Source organism: Notamacropus eugenii, chromosome 2, assembly GCF_028372415.1.
Source record: "Notamacropus eugenii isolate mMacEug1 chromosome 2, mMacEug1.pri_v2, whole genome shotgun sequence".
Lineage (NCBI taxonomy): Eukaryota > Metazoa > Chordata > Mammalia > Diprotodontia > Macropodidae > Notamacropus > Notamacropus eugenii.
The window spans coordinates 273,728,953-273,749,505 of record NC_092873.1 but is presented as its reverse complement, the minus strand read 5'-3'; the positions used below and the strand labels follow the sequence as shown (position 1 = coordinate 273,749,505).

Here is a 20,553-nt window from a genome sequence, read left to right as displayed (position 1 = left end):
TCGGCAGCAAAGGACAAACCCCCACACACATTCCAACAACATTTGCCCATTTCCATTTTTCTGGCATCTCTGTTTTACTGCCTATTTCACAAATTACTTATAGTAGTTCTAGGCAGACCGTTTAAGTTCAGAAACTCCAGCTCATTTTTGCTACATTAAGTTTGGGCTTTAAAAAAAAAAGAATTATTCACTAGAGAGAGTAAGATGAACAAGGGGTTGTGTGTGTGTGTTCATTTAAAATGATGATTTATTGTTCTTTTTTGGATTTCTTCTTGTAACTGGTTTCGAAGACTGTATATCTATGCAAATATATGTGAATGTATATGCACATACAGATATATAAACAAATCTTTCTGTATTCTATGTATGTGTATACATGTGTACACACATGTGTATGTACATATCTCCCTATTGTTATCCAGAAGATGTTGTTGTGGTAAGCAGTTTGGCTAAGGAGCACTTTCCCTTCTTTCCTTCATAGAGTGGGTGGAATTGATTCTACCCACTTGAGCCAACTTTTTCCACTCTCTTGAGGCCCTCATGTCTACTTCCCTCAGTACTCTTTGGGGGATAGAGATGGAAAAAACATCAAATTCAAAGCAACCTATTAGCTAGGAGATGAGATTATCTCAAGGGTTTTTGTTTGTTTAGCCCTGGGCAAGTGTCCTGGTTTCTCTAGGCTCCTTTTCTTTGCAAAGTTAGAAAGTTGAAAGGTACAGCTGATTAGTAAAACTAACAAAATATTTTGAGCCCTCAAGCAATCTGATGATTGCCAGTCACACAGGGTGATCTGCCACTTGGTTGAATTGGTGCAATTATTCACTGATTTCCTCCTTATCCCTTCTTTCTATGGAAGACACATTCATTTAGGACACAGCAAGGATTATTTTACCTTTATCTTGAACTATCATTAAAATACAAAAGAACAGTATAAGCATATTTAAAGGGTTTATCACAAAATAAAACAACAACACGTAGGGATAGAGAAACAGGCAAAGAGGTCTTTCACAATCAGTCCAGTTCTCCAGGAAACCATAGTTCTATTACACCCTGCTGAGTTCCCTCAGTAAGCCAAGCAGTGTGCCAGGCACAGGACAAGATGCCACATACGTCAAGGCTTAGAGTCAGTCTTTTAGAAAGAATGCTGCACGTGCTACTACTTGTTCTTGGTGCTGTCACTGTCTCCACTGTTCATGTCTCATTTCACTCTCCCCAGTCTTCTTCAGAGAATTTTTTTTTTTTGTAGCAGAAAAATCTGTCCTACTGCTCCTTTACTAGCTACGTCTTTTTCCAAACTTGGGAGAGATACAAAACTCAGTTAATAAAAACTCTGACTACTTAGGATCCACACATATAGGCTAGGTAACTAGTTCAAGCTTGCTCTGAATAATTGTCATTTTAATTAATTTTTACACTAATCATAAAGTTGATGTTGTTTCCAGGCATCTCATGTTCACCCACTCTAGGCCAATTGAAATGATGAATTAAGTCATATTCCATTAGGTACATCTGCTAGGAAATCCTTTCCAGGATTCACTAGCACTCTGAAGCTTCAATGTTGAGAACAATATTGCTGTTGGTATCCTAAATATACATTTCTTTAATCACTTCAGTTGTTCATCAGATCTCTTGATTCTTTCTATTAAATTGTTTTCTATATTTGTGATCATAGGCAATTTTTCTGAATAAATTTTTCTTTTGGGACTAAATTTTGTGTCTTGAAATTATTAAATCTATATAAAAAATTCAAATCCGTATAATGCAGTTGATTCAAGCATTAAGATTATGCATTATTATGAATGAAAAATTAAGAACTGACCTATGGAAGTAAGAAAAGAAATCCTTTTATGATCAATTTCAAGTTTAAATCTCTCAAAATGCAATAAATGATAGGAAGCTCAGAAGCAGCTTCCTTAAGGGCCTTAAAGAATCCAGGACAATATATCCTAACTTAAAATTCTTGAAAACACAATCACTATGAAAATGTGAACTTTATAAGCTAAGATCTCCAAAGTAGAGAATTTCAAGAATTTTCAGGTTAATGATAAAAAAGACAAATGAAATCGCATTTGTAGAACTTGACATTCATTTAATTATGACTGTGAGGCATGGTTTTAAATTTCTGTCCTTTCTTCCATTGTAATAAAAGCAATAAGTTCTGTGATTGAAGTTTTGTACTTTTCAACTGTAATATGTGTCAGAACTGCCTATGTATATTAAAATATATGCTGGTTAAATTTGTGTATATGTACTGGTAAAATGTAAGCATAATTTGAACAGTTTATGAAACATTCATTATAAGTCCACTCTGCAACAAGGTGCTAGACACTGGGGAGAAAAGGTAACAATTATGCAGCTTCTGTCCTCAAGGAGCTTATATTTTCAGAGGTAAGGAGGATACGATAGTTATACAGATAACTAAACACAAAGTAATTTGAAGAGAGAGAACTAACGAATTTGGGGGTTAAATGCTATTTAAATTTGTAATTAACATTAGCTAGACTTATTATGACCTCATTCACTACTAACTGTATTTTATTGGTTGATGGAAAAGGATGATGAAAACATGAGAAAATTATCACCTGCCAATCTTTTCCCTATTGATTTGTCCCATCGTTGCTTCAGTCCCATTCTCTCCTAATCTAAGAAAGTATTTCTCCCAGGGCTACCTGGAAAACACTTCTGTACCTACAAAGTTTAACACTACTGATTTGTTCATTCTAAAATGAATATTCATTTACCTGGTAAGGGGAACAGTAGTTGCCTCCTAGTGGACTAGCTCATCCCCTGAATAACAAGCCAGTTTCTGTGTCTGGTTAATGCGCAGGGAATCCAGGGACTCAGTTCCTGACTGCTCCCAATTCTCCTCCAAAAAAGTCAGTCAATGAGAGTTATTTTCAACCCTGGGGGAACAGGGCCCATTATCCAGAGGGACTGATCTTCATAAACTGTCTTCAGATTAAATGGAATCCCCCAGATAACACTCCCACCTGCACAATCCCCATTTCAGATGGAACCTAAGGGATATTGCTGCTACCCTGGATCTAGAGTTTCCACATGCACTGGTAGAACCAGGATATCTCACACAGGCCACATGCTCCATCACCTTCACTGAGCTTTCCCCTCACCGCACAAGTTTCCCAAGTTTGTAGGGGCTGCTGGCCAGACAGGTAAGGGTAACTTGGGTAGCTTAGTGCTCTGTGTTTAAGGTATGGATTTAGCCTTTGTATCAGATTCCTAGATGAGTCTAAATTATGCCAGGTCACTGTTATTTCTTTCATGGAACTCAGGACTTGGCCCGCCAGGGTGGTGGTACACTATAGCGACAGTGAATACTATGTCATCTGGGGTAGGAAGACAGGCTTTTAGAAAGTCCAATAATTGATCTCCTAGGATGCTGAATTGACCCCAACTCCAACAGACTGCAGGGTCCTGATGCTTAGGAACTTCATATTTTCTATCTTTCCAGGCAAAGTCATAACTGGAAGTTACTATACCTGGGGCAAAAAAAAAAAAAAAGTAGAGTGAGAAGGGGAACAATAGATGTGAACTCAGACCACAGGTGTAGTTGCACAGGTACAGTAGCCTATATACTTGGAATCTGACCCCCATTTTCATAGTTTCAGGGGGAAAGTCAGACCTCTACAGAAGGACTGGAATCCTGAGATGAAGGTGTTGTCCTATTCTATAAGGTACAGACTAATAGAGGACTGTGTCTAGATTGCTAATGGAGTGAAAAGTCCCCTCTCACTCCAAAGAGGTATCCTCTGTCTAACAACTAAGTGGTGCAGTGGATAGAGCACCATTGCAGGAGTCAGGAGGACATGAGTTCAAATATCACCTCAGACACTTGACACTCACTAGCTGTGTGACCTTGGGTAAGTCACTTAACCCCAATTGCCTCATCCTGAGTCATCTTCAGTCATCCTGATGAATATCTGGTCACTGGATTCAGATGGCTCTGGAGGGGAAGTGAGGCTGGTGACCTGCACAGCCCTCCCTTCCACAAAACAAAGTCAAGTGCAAGTCATGTCATTATTTCTGTGATGGCATGGTCTTCTTCGGCAACGAAGGACGAACACACATACACTCTGTCTAGTTGACTACTCCAAGCTGCAGGCCTTCTCTCAAAATAGATGGAGAGCAGAGAGAGCCCTTAGTCTTAGATATAATCTCCCCACATGTCTTCCTTTAAGAAAGGTCAGCATAGAATCATAAATGTGGAACTAGAAGTGACTAGTTCAGCTAGTTCAGCCAGCTTATTTTGAAAATGTGGACACTAAAGACCATGAAATTTAAGGGACTTGAACAAGGTCACACAGTAGTAACCAACAGAAATGAGATTTAAACTCAAGTCCTCTTAAGTCTTTTGATTCTAAAGGCGGTTCTCTTTCTATTGTACCAGGTACAAATGAAAATTTTAGCAACTGTTATATTATCTAAATTGATTTAACCTTTGAATACATGTCTCTATACAAGATATATATATGTACATATATATATATATAGTTTGTAGGTATATTTCTTCTGTATACTATAATAAATATACAAAACATAATCCAGAAGCGCTATAAATCTTATCTTCAAGTGACTGTCCTTTAAAAAAACTTTCAAAATTTACATAGATAATTCTTTTTTTAAAAAAATACTTTTTCTTAGCTCTGCTCACATTTACAAGTACCATCTTCTTCCTATCCTTCATCAACTGGATCCCCTGTTTCTTTGCGTATCAGACTAGTAGAGTACAAATACCAAGCCTGTCTGCAACAAATATGCTCTGTTATTTTTAAAAAATAATCTTCTCATGGAAACAAATTAAGATATAATTTTTAAAAAGACAGATTAAAGAATATGAATTTCTTTCTGTTCCCTTGGTCTTATCTTTTTAAGAAACAGACATATTATGTCTTTGTGTTATATTTTCTTCTTCTTAGTCTTAGAGAAAGCCAGAGAGAAGGGCAGGGATATAGGATATTCCCCAGACAAACAGTAAGCAGAGAGTAATTAGGGATTTCCCACTGAAGTGGAGATTATAGTACACAAAATCATAGCAAGGCTGCTGAGATTTTGACACCTTGCAAAGGCAGGCACTTGGGTTGTTTGAGACCTTGAGTATGGCGTATGCTTAGATACACTGTTATGTGTAAGAATAAAAATTGTTGCATTTGAAATTAATGCCAAAGGATCCCAATGTAACAAAAAAGTCCTCTAAAGTTTCTAAATGAAATCAGTTATTGTTGTACCTTACTTTGTTCCATAAAAAAAAGGATAGAAAAATTGGCATGTTATTTCCCAAAAGGAATTAACTTTTTTAAAAATGATAAATGTGGACAAATCAATTCTGAGTTGTCCTGTTGGGAAAAAATGTTAAAAATAAATATGAAATTTTAAATAGAAAAACAGCACCTGGGTTCTTTGTTGAAATTTGAAACGTAATATACTTAATAACATAGAGTGAATTTATGTTCACATAATCATTACATCTATTAATAAAAATTTATTGATGTAAGGTGAAATGGACATATGGAAGGCTCTGTAGGCAGACTGTTGTCAACAAATATTAAAATGGAAATATTTTCTTTGTGCAGCAACACCCAAATTCCCACTGATCATTTTTCACAATGAGCACATTTTCATTCATGCTTTTTGAAAACATCTTGAATAATAGTCCTCCAGATGGATTTCAAGAATATCAACTTTTGAAGACATAATTTCCCATTTGTTTTTTCCCCCTATAAGCCAAAGAATTGTTTCTAACTTCACATATGGCAAAAGGTTTGAATATATTAAAATCAGAAATCACACTTTAACATATTCCTTATTGCTTCAGTCGTGGATAAGATGATTCATGGTCAAATCAACTTAATTTAAATCCATCTGTCCTGCTTGAATTTTTTTTAATGGATAAGTTATGTGAAAAGTGGTGTGGTACCTTTTAACATAAGAGAATCTCTACTGGAAGCAGGTTAATCCTATTTGTATTAGAAGCCTAGGTAGAATCAAGAGCCAATTAATAAAGGGAAACACTTGTATTCAATTTTCTAAATGGGGATGGAGGAGAAGGTTGCTCTGAAAACAAAGGAAACTCCTGTGAAATTTGCTTGTGATAGGAAAAAAGAAATAGCAAAGAGTTTTCAAGTAGGCAAACCTACTGTATTTGTATGATTTTTCCCCCTCTCTTACAGAAAGAGGAAAATAAGTGAAGCAACAAAACCATCCCTTCTTCCTGCTCCACCCCCTGTAAATAGTAAGACAGAAATAATGAGCTATTTCATGCTAAAGATCCTTTTAATATAAGGATCAGCTGAAAAGCTGTTGGAATCTTGACATTTTGCAAAGCTGGCCAAGTACCTTGGAGACATAGGCAAATGGAATAATCCTGGAATTATGGTGGAAACAATTCAAAGAGATCATATTTAACAGTAAAATAAACGTAAAGTTCTAAGTTTACATTTAAAAAAATTCCACTAGACAGGTAGAGTTGTTTTAATGAAGTTTGTGTGACAGAGTTGTGGGGTTAAGTTGACAAAATTTTCATGTGAAATAAGAGAAATATGTAACTGATAGGATCAGATATTTTACATGGTTATGCTCTGAAAAAAGGAGGTAAGAGTCTCTAACCACAGTGCAAATAAGTACTCTGCTTAAGAAATTGGAGACTGCCCAGAAGAGGGTGGTAAGGGAACTAGAAATTATATCCTGTAAGGAGCATTGTGTAGTAGAAGGCAACCACAGAGTTTAGTCAGACTACTTTGGATTAGTGCCAGGGGTGGGGAACTTGCAACCTTGAGGCTACATGTGGCTTTCTAGGTCCTTGGGTGCGGCCTTTTGACTGAGTCCAGGTTTTACAGCACAGATCTTTTTATTAAGGGGGATTTGTTCTGTGAAGCTTGGATTCATTTGAGGACCTAGAGAGCCACATGTGGCCTCCAGGCCCTCGGTTCCCTACCCCTGTTTGTCAGTTCCTTCCTTTTTTAAGGCCTCAGTTTTTACTACTGGAAAATAAGGGATATTGGATTAAATACTTTCTAAACTGCAAATTTTTAAAATTTTTAAATAAATGAGATGAGGTAGGTTTGCTTATAGAAGAGAAAGATAAGGGAGCATATGAGAATATTTGAAGGGCTAGAATCATGTGGAAAAGTGGAAAATTAGGACTGTTATACTGGGAAAAAAGTAAGATTTCAGCTCAATATGAGGACAAATTTTCTATAATTCTGTAATTTCTATAATTCTATATTTTATATTATGTTATATTTTTCTATAGCGTAATTTTCTATAATTAAAGCTATCAAAAATGGGATTTATGTTGAGTCAAGAAGTAGTGATAATAGTGTCACTGGAAATATTCAAGCATAGTCACCAAATTGATGTCTGCTATATGCCAGAATGATAATTATGATTAAGTACCTTGTATGTACCAGAACCACAATGAATGACCAGGGAGACCGCCTACTGTAGTGAGGATATTGGCACATGCCAAAAGCCTCTCCTGGATCCAGGCATCTAGTGTTTCTATTATGTTGGAAACTCAGTCCAAAGTCTGAGACAAACTGAATCTATCTAAAATGGAGAGGAAACCTGGGTAGCTGAAGCAATATTGGTTAGGGATTGAATATTAGTAGAAAAGTATCTCATTTTGTTCCTTTTTCTTTAAATTTTACTATGAATTTTCAATCTTTTAAAATAGAGTCATGATATTCAATGTTCTCTATATTCATTCAACAAATATGTATTGAGCACTCACATAAACTACCATGTGCTAAGGATAAATATCAGTGAGCTGTGCCCTTTGACCTCAAGGAATTTACTATGTACATGGAGAGATTGATAAGGACAAAATACAATACAAATTCATTTATGGATTTAGAGCTGGAAGGGATATCAGAAATCATCTTTTAGTCCTCTCATTTTACTAATGCAGAAACTTTAGAGAGTTGAAGGAACTTCCTCTGGCTTATCCAAAGGATAAAGACAAGCCAAACAGGAACCAGGATCTTCTAACTGTGAATCCTTCTAGCTTTCCAAATAAGAAGTATGATAAGGGTTTTGTTTTATTTTTATGTCAGATGTCTCAGCCAACCCTTATACTGTAAACATCTAGTACTTTTGACCTTGATTTCAATTCACAGGCAATGCTGTTTTGGGGATTACCTAAGTCTCTTTAGCATACAGTTTCCATTCCCTGAATTTATAAGCATTCTCTTTGAAATTACTTCATATCTATTTGTATTTTTATAGCCATTTGTGTTTTGTATCTATTTATTCATGAACCCAGTAAAATATAATCTCTTTGAGGACAGCGATAGTTTCTTTTTCAGCACCAAGCTCAATGAATTTCAAAAAGGAGGAGGGTAATAAGGACATATTGAATTACTAGGCACTGGAATATAAAGCTTTGTAAAATGCCATAGTTCTTACCCTCAAGGAATTTTTATTCTACATAAACATGTACATAGATGGATATTATCAATTGCAGTTATGATATGGACCAAGTAAAGATTTTGAAAAGTGCTTTAGGGATACCTGAGGAGGGAGAGAACCCTTTTAGCCTGAGTGGATCAGGAATGTTTTATGGAAAAATCTTGATCAAACCACCTATGTATCTGTCTGCCTGCCTGTCTGTCTTATATAATCTTCATGTAAATATGTCCCTCTCTCATCTCTTACCAGTAAGCCATTCTGTATGACAAAGCTTTTTTTTTTTTAAAGAGTAGAAAGCATTTCAGCACACCTGAATTTGACATTATAACTGATATTCCACATCAATATTGTCCCTTTCTGCAGAGAAGCACTGGAGGTGAATTTTCTTAATTAAAATAATTAGCTTTCATTCTTGGAGCTACCATTTCATATGTTTGTGGACTAGTCACTTTTGTTTCTCAAACCCTGAGAAAATGGGAGTAATAGTGCTTTAATGATCTACCTCACAAGCTTGTAGTGGGTCAACCTTTGTACAGAGGAATGTGTTTTGGAATTTAAGCTACCACTGTAATAATGCACACATTTAAATTATAAATTACATATTTCTTCCTAGGCATCCCTGTGACACAAACTGTGTGATGCTGGGTCAGTCAGTAACCCTTCAGTGTTCTAGGAAATTCTCCAAGATTGTGTGTGTGTGTGTGTGTGTGTGTGTGTGTTCATCCTTCGTTGTCGAAGAAGACCATGCCATCAGACAAATGATGACATGACTTGCACTTGCCTTTGTTTTGAGTTGAGGGAGGGCTGTGTAGGTCTCCAGCCTCACTTCTCCTCCAGAGCCATCTGAATCCAGTGATCATATTCATCAGGATGACTGGAGATAACCCAGGATGAGGCAATTGGGGCTAAATGGGGTTAAGCGCAAGTCACACAGCTAGTGAGTGTCAAGTGTCTGAAATGAGATTTGAACTCAGGTCCTCCTGACTCCTGCACTGATGCTGTATCCACTGCACCACTTAGTTGCCCTCTCCAAGATTGTAAATTGCAGAAAAGGTGCTGACCTACATTAGGAAATGAGGGTTGCTCATCTGCAGGTCCCTAAAGCAGTGAAATCACAAATGTAATTTCTATGTTTTTTAAAATAGATTTTTACAGATCTTTTGTAAAAACAAAAAATTATAATTATAAAACGTTGTCTACATTTCCCCCATATCGCTCTCCTCCCTATCCTAGAGAACCATCCCTTATAACGAACAATTTTGAAAAGAGAAAGAAGAGAAAAAAAATTAGCAAAAGCAGTTACCGCATCAAAAAACTCTTGATATTAGAATTGTTCCACACCTGTGGATCCCTGCCTTTGCAAAAGAGAGCATTATTTTCTTATATGACTTTTTAGAGGGACAAACTTGGTCTTTATAATTTCATAATGATCAGTTTACATTTTTTTTTTGTACTTGCTTTTATTCCATTTACCTTGCTGTAGTCCTGATCTACATCTTGCCACTGGGCCCAGATGGCTCTGCACAGCCCCCCCTCACTTAAGTCCAATTCCCTTGCATGCCATGCCATCAGCTTCCTGATGTTATGGTTCTCTTTAAGAACAAAGGACAGATAGCAATGTTCTATGATATTGAAGTGCCAAAGATTGTTTAACCATTCCCCAGCCAATCAGCATCTACTTTGCTTCCAAAAAAAAAAAAGTGCTGTTTTACATATTTTTGGTGTATATGAGGCTGTTGTTTTTGTCAGTGTATGTGCCTAGCTACGTAATTTTCAAGTCAAAGGATATAGATAGCCCCTAGCCTGAAATTTTTATAGACAGCTCATCTCACATTCCCCACACAGTTAAAAATTTGTGGTCACCCTCAGTCTTTCTTTAGTTGCAGCTTTATCATTTATAAGGTCTTATACCACTGCTGTCATTATCTTTGACAGGTAGCTAGAGTTCTATTTCTACAGGACCAGAAGTATTCGGTATTCTTCCATCATAGTTTTTATTTTCTTTAGAAAGATCTCTTCTTCAACATAGTGGAATGTTGAACTATATTGTTATGAGACAGGTTCATCCTGTTAAACCAAGCTCAGTATGCTTTTACCCGTCTGTGCTTTTTTGTGGCATTTTATCTTCTTTGTATTTATCAGATATTTCTATCTCTTCTGATGAGGGACTGCAAGTGATTTTGATAAGAATGGTCATAATCTAACCAGCTTAAAAGCCAGCTTTAAATTTATTGTCTCCTATTAGACACAAGTAAATCATAAACCCACAGATCACCTTCCAATGGATCCTGCTTTTTTTGGTTAGAATTTCAGCGACTCAGACCTAAATAAGGCAGTATCTGGGGACCAGATCTTTGTGAGTGTCCTAAGTGTGAAATCCAACATCATTTTATTCAGTAATAGTCTGTCCTTCACTTCAAAGCAAAGTGCCTGCTACTGCTACTGATTCACATAGCTTTCTGTGTTTGTGGGAAGAGGTGAGCATCTCTTAATGTGAACACAACCTAGCTGCAAAACTATTTCTCTGGGCTGCCTACTTCAACCAATATGGAAATGAAAAGGAAAGCTTTCAACTGAAGCTTTTCAGACATATACCGAGTCAGCAGAATCTGTAACTACATATCATCCCAGACCATTGTGAGCTGAAAAGTTTTATTCATGCCCCTTGCCTCTTATGGCCAAGTTTTATTATGTGAATTGTTTTACATTATAGGCATTTACAGATTATTTCCACTTCAATTGAGCTATCTTATAATAAAGTAAGACAGTTAAGCAAAATTATTAACATGGTGACATCTGAAACTTCTTGCAGCATTTCACATCTGTAATATCCCCTACTTCTCTATTTAAAAAACAAATTAAGATAAATCTATTTATTTTCTTTCCTTCCCACCCCAAGTCATTAACAAAAAAAGGAAAGAGGGGAAAAAAAGTAAATCTCTTTGCATACATAAGTATCAAATTCCTTCAGTGACTGTACACAGAAATACATATTTCTCATTCTGCACTTCAAATCTGTTACTTCTTTGCAAAGGATAGCAAAGTGTAACATCAGTCCCTTGCAATCACAAGTCGTTTATTATATTGATCACAGCTTACAGAACTCAACCTTGTTTATTTTTACAGTGTTATATACATCATTTTCCTGATTGTACTTATTTCATTCTCAGTTTATAAAAGTCTTCAAAACTGTACATTTTTTAAAAAAATACTGACAATTGGTCCTCTTTCTGCTAACTAATCTCTGCCACAGTAAATCAATAAATATTTTATTTCTCAAAGCATAATAATGTTCCCATCACAGTCATATAACAGTTTATTCAACCATTCCTCAGTTGTTGGATATTCTCTAAATTTCTGGTGAGTTTTTATTTTTCTTTGTTTTTCCACAGCAATAGAACAGTTCTAAATATTTGTTTACATATAGGACTTTTTTCTCTTTCTTTGATCTCTTGGGTCTAGGCTGGGAAGTGGGAGACCAGGACCAATAGGAGTGTTCTATTGAGAAATTTTTTTTGTATATAATTCCAAATTGCTTATGTAATGCTTGTACCCATTCAGTGTCCACCAACAGGGCATCAGTGTGCCAGTTTTCCTACAGACTCTCCAACATTTGTCATTTTCTTTTCTTGACATCTCAGTCACTCTGAGATAGGATATTAGAATTGTTTTAATTTGCATTTCTCTAATTAGTAGTAACTCAGAGCATTTTTTCCCATATAGCTCTAAGTAGCTTGGGTTTCTTCTCTTGAAAATTGTCAGTTTATATCCTTAAACTATTTATCGGTTAGTGAATGGCTCTTTTTCTTTTACATTTAAATCAGTTCCTTATACATTTTGGAAATGTAACATTTATCTGAGAATCTTGTTACCAAGATCCTCACCAACCAGTTAATTATTTCTCTTTTAATCTTAGAGGACTTGGGGCGGGGAGTGTTATTTGTGCAGAAATTTTTAAAATCTTATTTAATCAAAATTATCCATTTTTATTCCTCTCTGTTTGTTGTTTGGTCATGACCTTTTCTCCTAATCATAGACTTGATATGATCCTAATGCTTGTAGTCATTTTTTTTCCAGTAGAATGCAAGTTTCTCCGGAGAAAGTATTGTTTGATTCTTTGGCCTTGTATCCACAGCACTTAGCACATTGTCTAGAATATAGTAGGCACTTAATAAGAACTTGTAATTAATTGCCCTAAATGTACTGTAGATTCCTGCTGTCCCCAAACAGACAACTAATGTCCAGGGATCTGAATTCTGTCATGGAAAATGAAAACCCTGAGGAGTGAACACTAATTCATATGCAAGGATATTCAGGAAAGGGACCCCAAGATTATATAAACAGGAATGAGAATCTCTGTTTTTGTGATATCTGAGAAAACAGACTATGTAAATAATCAGCTTCATTTGCAGAACAACTTTGCCAACTTTAGAACTAACATGGCCCATCCTAACTCCACAGACATCTGAGAACATTCTGAACTATGAAGGCCTTTCTTTAATCAGTGACAATGGGAAGGGATTACAAGCAGCTAGTCCTGGGCCTTACCTGAGTTGTTGCCAAACCTAACTATTTACTGGCTACCATTTCTCGTGCTCTTATGTCATCAATTAGATGTAGTTATCCTTGCCTCCTGCAGCTGGACTGATGCTTATAAAGGAGCATTGCTTTCATTGCTACGTTAAGCTCCAAAACAAGTCTCCTAAATGATGGAAATGCTTACTTTAGAGGCAAATAGGCCAGTGGTGAACCTCTGTGAATGTCTGCTCAAGACACTGAGCAAAAGCATGCTGTGCCATGCTCAAGGAGTGATGGCTGTCCTCTTTACAGTGTATTGTGATGGAAAGAACACTAAATCTTAAGTCAGGATATGTTCAAACCCCACTTTTGATGTTTACTATCTTTATCACCTTGGGTAAGTCATTTCCCTGAACTTAATTTCCTTATCTTAAAAATGAGGGGGTTGAATTATCTGGCCCCTTAATTCCCCTCAAGAACAAATGAACACGTTTGACACTTTCACAAATATGGACCTGGCCACCCCTATAGTGGGAAGCTACTCTGCATTATTGACGCCTATAGCTGCTTCTCTCCTTTATGTCTACATGTTTACCCTTTACTTATCCCAATGTTTTTGACTGCATTCTCTCTGGCATGCTTTGTGAATTATTTTTTGAATGGTGATGTTGGCATCCAGGCATAAATGGTGGAAATGAGGTCAGTGTAGCAGAATACAAAGTGGAGGGTTTGGAGTAAAAGTGGTGAGAGGACAACCTTTCTAATCATTTCTTCATTATCCTTCTCCTGTTAATTACCCTTACCTATAAAGACTTGAAATTCTCAGGAGCTTAGTGTTCTCAACAATTAAAGAAGCTATTTTATAGGAGTCTAAAAAGTTAAATATGTTGCAAGTCTTTTGCTGAACTCCTCTCATATTTGGTTGTGGCACAGAGTTAACCAATTTCTTGAAAGTTCTACCCACTGTAAAACATAGCACATCACACTGTAAAATGTAGCACATCACACTGTAAAACACAGTTCAAAGTTTTGGCCCTTCGAAAAAAGAAAAATTCTTCCTCTTACTTTGCACCACTTGATGATGCTAACTATAACAATGTAGTGTTAAAGCAGAGTTCAATATGTTAACTCAGTTATTGCTTTCAGTAAGCAAAAATCTTTGTGTGACCTTAAATCTTGACTTGAAAGTGATGACTTTTCATTATGAAGTAGTTACTGATTATTTAGCCCAAAGGTTATGTTATTTCTGTTAAAACCTGAACTGTCTTCCCTTGTTTGTTCTTCAGTGCAGAAGAATGGAACGCCAAGAACAAAAATGAATTTTGTTTTTTCCTCCTGTCAGCAATGACGATGTTAATTTCTAATAGAAATCTTTGTGTTTATTTGCATGAAGCTAGTTTTAATAGAAAATTAATATCAATGATAATAATCTGTTATTGTGCATTATAGATAATGGAACAATCCAAGTTGGTAATACCCTCCATGATAACTTTCCATCTCCACCGTGTACAGGGGGTTTCTAAAAAATCTAAGTGCAAATTGACACAAAAAGACAGTCATCCTTGCACGTTAGTCACAAACATGCTCTTCAACCATGCATCCGTTTTCACAGCCATTGTTCTTTCTTAAAATAGTTTTTTAAATAAAGATACAAATTGTGAGTTCTGTTAAAAAAAATTTAATATGAAAATAAAGGTAGCTTTCATAAATATAATGAAATTTTTAAATGGTAAAGTTGTATTTGTGTAAAATAATTTATCTTCATATTTGTTTTCTTAATACATCTTCAGAAGTATTCACAGGTGTTGAAATAAGACTATTTTCAGTTCTTGTAATGAAAACATATAAATGATAAAAAATTGCCATGTATATATTATTGTCTTAGCATTTTAATTATTCAACACATGATTGATAGTTAATGTTCATCTGTTTGTAATGTTTTCATCTATTAAAACTAAAATGAAGCAACACCATAAAATCTTCTTTGCCTATCCCAAAGATCTTTAAGATAATTAGTGTAAAAAGTATTTAACCTTACTTTAAATAACAGTTGAAATCTTAGCCTTTCTATAACTTTTATGTAGAGTTCTTCTAGTAATGTTATGATTTCAGAGTCAGTTTATTAATCGACAATTGAGACCTAATGCGTTCAGATCACAATGCTCGATGATAATGAGAGGCTAGTAAGAAAGCCATAATATCTTGATTAACTGGTTGCAGAGTACTTACACTCTATTTACAGAGAATAAAGTTAAATTCTCAATTAGAAAATAATTACTTAGAATGATCTGGGGCAGCTAGGTAGCAGTGGGCAGTGGATAGGGAACCAGTGCAGGGGTCAGGAGGACCTGAGTTCAAATCTCATCTCAGACACTAGCTGTGACCTTGGGCAAGTCACTTAACTCCAGTTGCCTCATCCTGGGTCATCTCCACTCATCCTGATGACTATCTGGTCACTGTATTCAGATGGCTGTGGAGGAGAAGTGAGGCTGGTGACCTGCACAGCCCTCACTCACTCAAAACAAAGTCAAGTGCAAGTCATGTCATCATTTCTCTGATGGCATGGTCTTCTTCAGCAATGAAGGATGAGCACACATTTGGGATGAAGCAAACTGTTAAAAAAGTGCAGAGAAGGAAGAAATCAGGGCAGTCAGAAAAGGCTTCCTAGAGGAGATTGGGTCTTGAGAGTGTGTGGAAAAATATTGATGTACAGTTTGAAGTAAAGAATAAATCCCTTAATTAACCACTTATGTAAAATACCAACATTTGACCAATGAGTAATTTTCCCTCAGAGACAAGAATAGCCACATTCACTTAAAATCAAGTACTACATAGGGCTTCCAAGAAATATTGCCTCTTTTAATCGCTTGGTCCATGATGTCTCTTGTAGCTTTCCGTAATTCTTAGTAGGTATTGTCATCACTCCTCCATCTCTCCATAAATCTGAGCGTTCAGTGTTGCTCAATACTCCTTTTTTTATTTCTTTACTGCTGTCAGCAGGTAGAGTCACCAGTCCTTTTTTTTTTTTTCCAGAGAAAAGTTCTTTCTGTCAAGAGCCACGTCTCATTATAGTGAGGAGAGTAGTATTTCACTATCCTGGTTGTGGCAGCTTTGCGTTACAGTTTAAGTGTTAGACTAAGCCAGGATGGTCCTTTTTTATACTTCAGTTCTACTTACCATTGGCTTTACACTAAAGTTCACATGGTATCAGGAATGCACTCTATATCTTTTGTAGATATTTTGTTGTGAAAGGTTGACTGCATAGTTGAATATTCTTCTCATCTCCACTACCACATTTTCTGCCTGTAGCATCACTTCCCATGAGTCTGGAAATTTGACAATACAATCCAGCTTTCTCCATTTGCTCCTTCTTTTGCAAGTTGCACTAGAAGCAACTTGATTGGTTTATTCTATTTGCCATGGACTAATTCCACCTATACCCATGTTAGGGGGAGCCAAACACCTTTTACAAGTAAGTGACTCAAAAAGGTACCAGACTGAATTATACATTTCTGAGTGGTATGGAACCTTATTTATCTGCATATAAATCATGTGACTCCAGTACTCTGATATATTTACATGTAACAGATTGCAGATGCGGGCAGAATCTGACATTAATTCAACCTCGGGCCTGATCTTATTTGTTGACTGCTTTGTAGACTACTTCTCCTTTCATCATTACTAAAAGACATCTAGTCTTTTCTTCCTCTTTCTTAGGCTATCTTACTTCCCTTCAGCATTTCATTAATTTAAGGTGATAAGGCTCTACAAATTTAGTTTGGTCTTTGAATAATAGTATACTACTAAACTGATATGCATAGCCTTTCCAGTTTTGTAAGACCTCTCAAAAGTTCTACTTTATTGGCAAACCCTCAACAACTTTATGTTTAATCTTTAAGTGTTGCTGTGGCCAAAAGTATTTCATTACTCTGTGACCAAATTGCCAGTGCACTTCTCTGAAATTAGGTAGGCTGGTTGTTAGATAAGAGACATGAAATCCATCATGAGGGTATTCTCAAAGACTTTCATATACTCCTTAGGATGTCTTGATGCTTGAATTCTGTGGGAAGAAACTTCAAGAACTCAGGGTTCTCTTGATCCTGAGTCATTGTACAATGGAATAGGGTTTTGCTGGAGTTGTATTCCCCTTAGGTAATACATTTTTTTTTCAATATCTTATTTATATCTATAGCTTTTCTAGTACCTAGTACACTGCTATATGCATAGTAGATGTTCAAAAAACATCTTATTGAATTTTGCACACATGCAGGACACACTGAGACATCAATACTCATTGGTTGAATGGAGGCATGAAATCAAGTACTGATGATTTAAGAAACTTCAATAATATAAATTGATTGCTTATTGGATCTGTCATAGACTTAGGAAATCTGAGGACTAAAGGGAAATTTCATGGAAAAAAAGTATATCTTTGGGGAAGGGAAACCCACACTATGGCAAAGAAATATATGGTGAAATTGTTTTGAGGATATAGAAAGGATGGTATGTGAACCATTGGCTTGATTCTCTTTTCATACCTGTCACTACCATTTTGCAGAGACATCATCATGATGCTGCTGGAGTATTTAGATTCTGGTCCACAAGGTTCTACTGGAGTATCTCCCTTGTTTGTCCATATGAAACAAGAGGGTCATCCACTCTAGTTTGAACTGTTTTCCAAAATGATGAGCAGTTTTGTAGGAGAAGGGGAAGAAGATACATACCCAAAAATCCTACAGGAAAATGAGAGTTAGGTAAAGAGGATTTTGATAAAGACTGAGGCATGTCAATAATAGAATAGGAAAGCAACTAAAGAAGGATCTATTCTTCTTTTGGGGGAAAAAAAACCAAGTATAACATGACTGGTTCAATGAGACACTTAATTTGAATAGGTTTGGAGTCAGGAGACATCTAGGATGAAGCCCAGCCTAATAAACTGTGCAACTTGGTCACCTGACTGAACTGAGTCTCATTTTCCTCTTCTATAAAATGTGAATAAGGATGCCTGTCCCACTTGCATTCCTCACAGGGTTGGTATGAGGATCCAGTGAAGTAATGCATGCATAGCTACTTTTAAATCTTAAAGTACTAAGTAAATACCAGATACTATAATCCAAGAGATGGATATTCATACTGAGAAGAAAGGGAAGAAGGAAGGAGCAAAGGAAAAAAATAAGGAAAAACAACAGGAAAAAGATAAAAAGAGCTGGAGAAGGAAATGACAAACTATTCTAGTATCTCTACCAATAAAACTACAGAAAGATCACTGCAACAACTGAAAAACAACAGTAAGAACCAGAGCGCATAGTGCTTGAGAGGGAAAACCAGAAAGGGGAAAAGCTCAATCTCAGTTAATTCAGAAATATAATGATAGAGCGTTAGGTCTAATAGTCACTTCTGAGAAGAATCTTGACTGACTGAATGGGTAACTGCTTTACAATTAAAATCCATAAAGGAAAAGTGAAATGGTATATATTGAGTTAAAATCCATTATGTTTTTGATATGAATCAAAGTTTTGTTTGTTTGTTTTTTAGAATGGAGATATCTCATTTAAGTGCCCTCCTTCTCTAGGAAAAGCTACTGTCTCAAGAGAATTTGTTCCAAAGAGATCGTGGTGTTTCCATGGTAGATCAGGCCTGAGCCTTAGGGCTTTTCTTTGTGTAGCAAGGGCCACGCTTATGTCCAAGTTGGGCTGCGCTTTGTGCTAACTGTTAATTCTATTTTGTAAGGGTGTAAAAAAATCTCTTCCAACACAGAATCTTCATCAATCTGCTTCAACACTCCAAATGCCTCCTAGAATGGTGCTAACAGACAAAGGAGTGACACAACAGAGTTCTGATTTAGACACTGTACTTGGCTCTGGCCCCTTTTCTGTCATTGTATGTGCCAAATAAGATTCATGGAATTACATTTTCTGAAATTCCACTTTTCTGCCTCTGACACTCCCAGAGTATGAGATTTGCACTGCTTTGCTGAAGAATAAGGAACAAGCAACACATACCAGATCTTTGGGTTTAAAAGATACCACCCTTCCCCTCTCCCCAAAGTAAGTTGGACATGGAGAAGCTAAGAGGATTAATGTGACTCTCCAAATGCCAAATTTAATCAAAAGTAGCACCTCATGACCTTATACCACCTGGTTCTAGCATTTAAGACAAATATAATTTAAAGGAATCAATGCCCTTAAACTTGGATGGATATCCCTTTTACCATGGGATCCAACACACACTACAGACCATATATGTTTGGTGATGAGAGGGGGCTGAATTTTCTTGAGACAAAAAAAGACAATTATAATTTAGAAACTCTGTGCATTGTTTAGTCAAGCATCCTAGATGTCGATTATATTGAATATTAGTTTGAAAAGTCTTGCTTTGTAATAGTTAAAAAAAAAAGGCACTCAAACTTACCATGGACTGAATTTTTATTCTACATCACTTTTCATTTGGGACATTATTAAGTAAAATCTTTGGTAACCATTCTTCCCAATTCAATTTATTTTTACCCAAGATTCGTTGAATCTTACTCACTGCTTTTTGTGAAAAGGTTAATCCAATAAGTTATGTTTAGATATATATATTTTTTACCTGTGCTATGTGAAAGAAAAGCTGTTGTGATAAGCAGCCAATAAATTGCATTCTGAATGTTTATTCTCCAAAGTTACATTGCTATGCTGACATAGATAAATATAATCATTTATTACAATATATGAATTTTGGCAATGAAAAATGAAACTCAGAAATCTTGTATGCTTGTCACTCAGCTTATGTATGTTATATTCTGGCTAGAAGAGTTGCCTTTTAAAATACTTATTAAAAATTTCATTGAGCAACCTAAATGAATATATAAAATTAATAATGATTCAGAACTTAACACATGTATAACAAAAAGGACTTCATTTGCTTAGAATAAGGCAATGTTTTCATATTTCACTAAATATGTAGTTATATATGGGAACATTTATTTTGATCAGTGGGTTGTTTGGAGATTATTTCCTAACCATTGAATATTTTATCATTAAAATATCTATCTATCTATCTATCTATCTATCTATCTATCTATCTATCTGTCTATCTATTCCACTGTATTTAATAGAAACATTTTTAGTTGGTTAGGTTTATGGTAAAATAGTAGTTTAACAAAAATAACATGATGAAAAACATTTATAAAATACAGACAATATTATCGTTATCTTTGAAGGTGATAAATGGACCTGAGACACTGGTGTAAGAAACCCCTTCAGTCTATGTAGATCAGTAACTATAATATATAGGGTTAGAGAATCGACTTTGGCACTGAGAAATTAAGCAACTTGTGTATGATGATGCATCTCGTGGTTTCAGAGGTACAACTTGAACCCATTTTCCTGACTTCAAGGTTGACACTCCATTCATTATGTCTTTGGATTGTCTCATCATTAATAAGTAAGACTTCTGAATGGCTGAGACCTTGGTTGGTCTTTTGTGTTTTTTTCTAATTTTAAGTGGGAAAAATTCTTATTCTTTCCTGCCACTCCCTTTCCAATTGAGGGGGAAAACATAACTTTGTATCAAATATTCATAGTCAAGTAAAACCATTTCCTGCATTGGCCATGTCCAGAAAATATAGGG

The 20,553-nt window shown here is 35.9% G+C and overlaps 1 protein-coding gene across 2 annotated transcripts in view; it reads left to right on the top strand.

Annotated features, from left to right (window-relative positions):
* Positions 1 to 20,553, top strand: part of DPYD (dihydropyrimidine dehydrogenase) — a 1,077,299-nt gene that overhangs the window by 46,420 nt on the left and 1,010,326 nt on the right. The gene's annotated exons all lie outside the window — the stretch shown is intronic.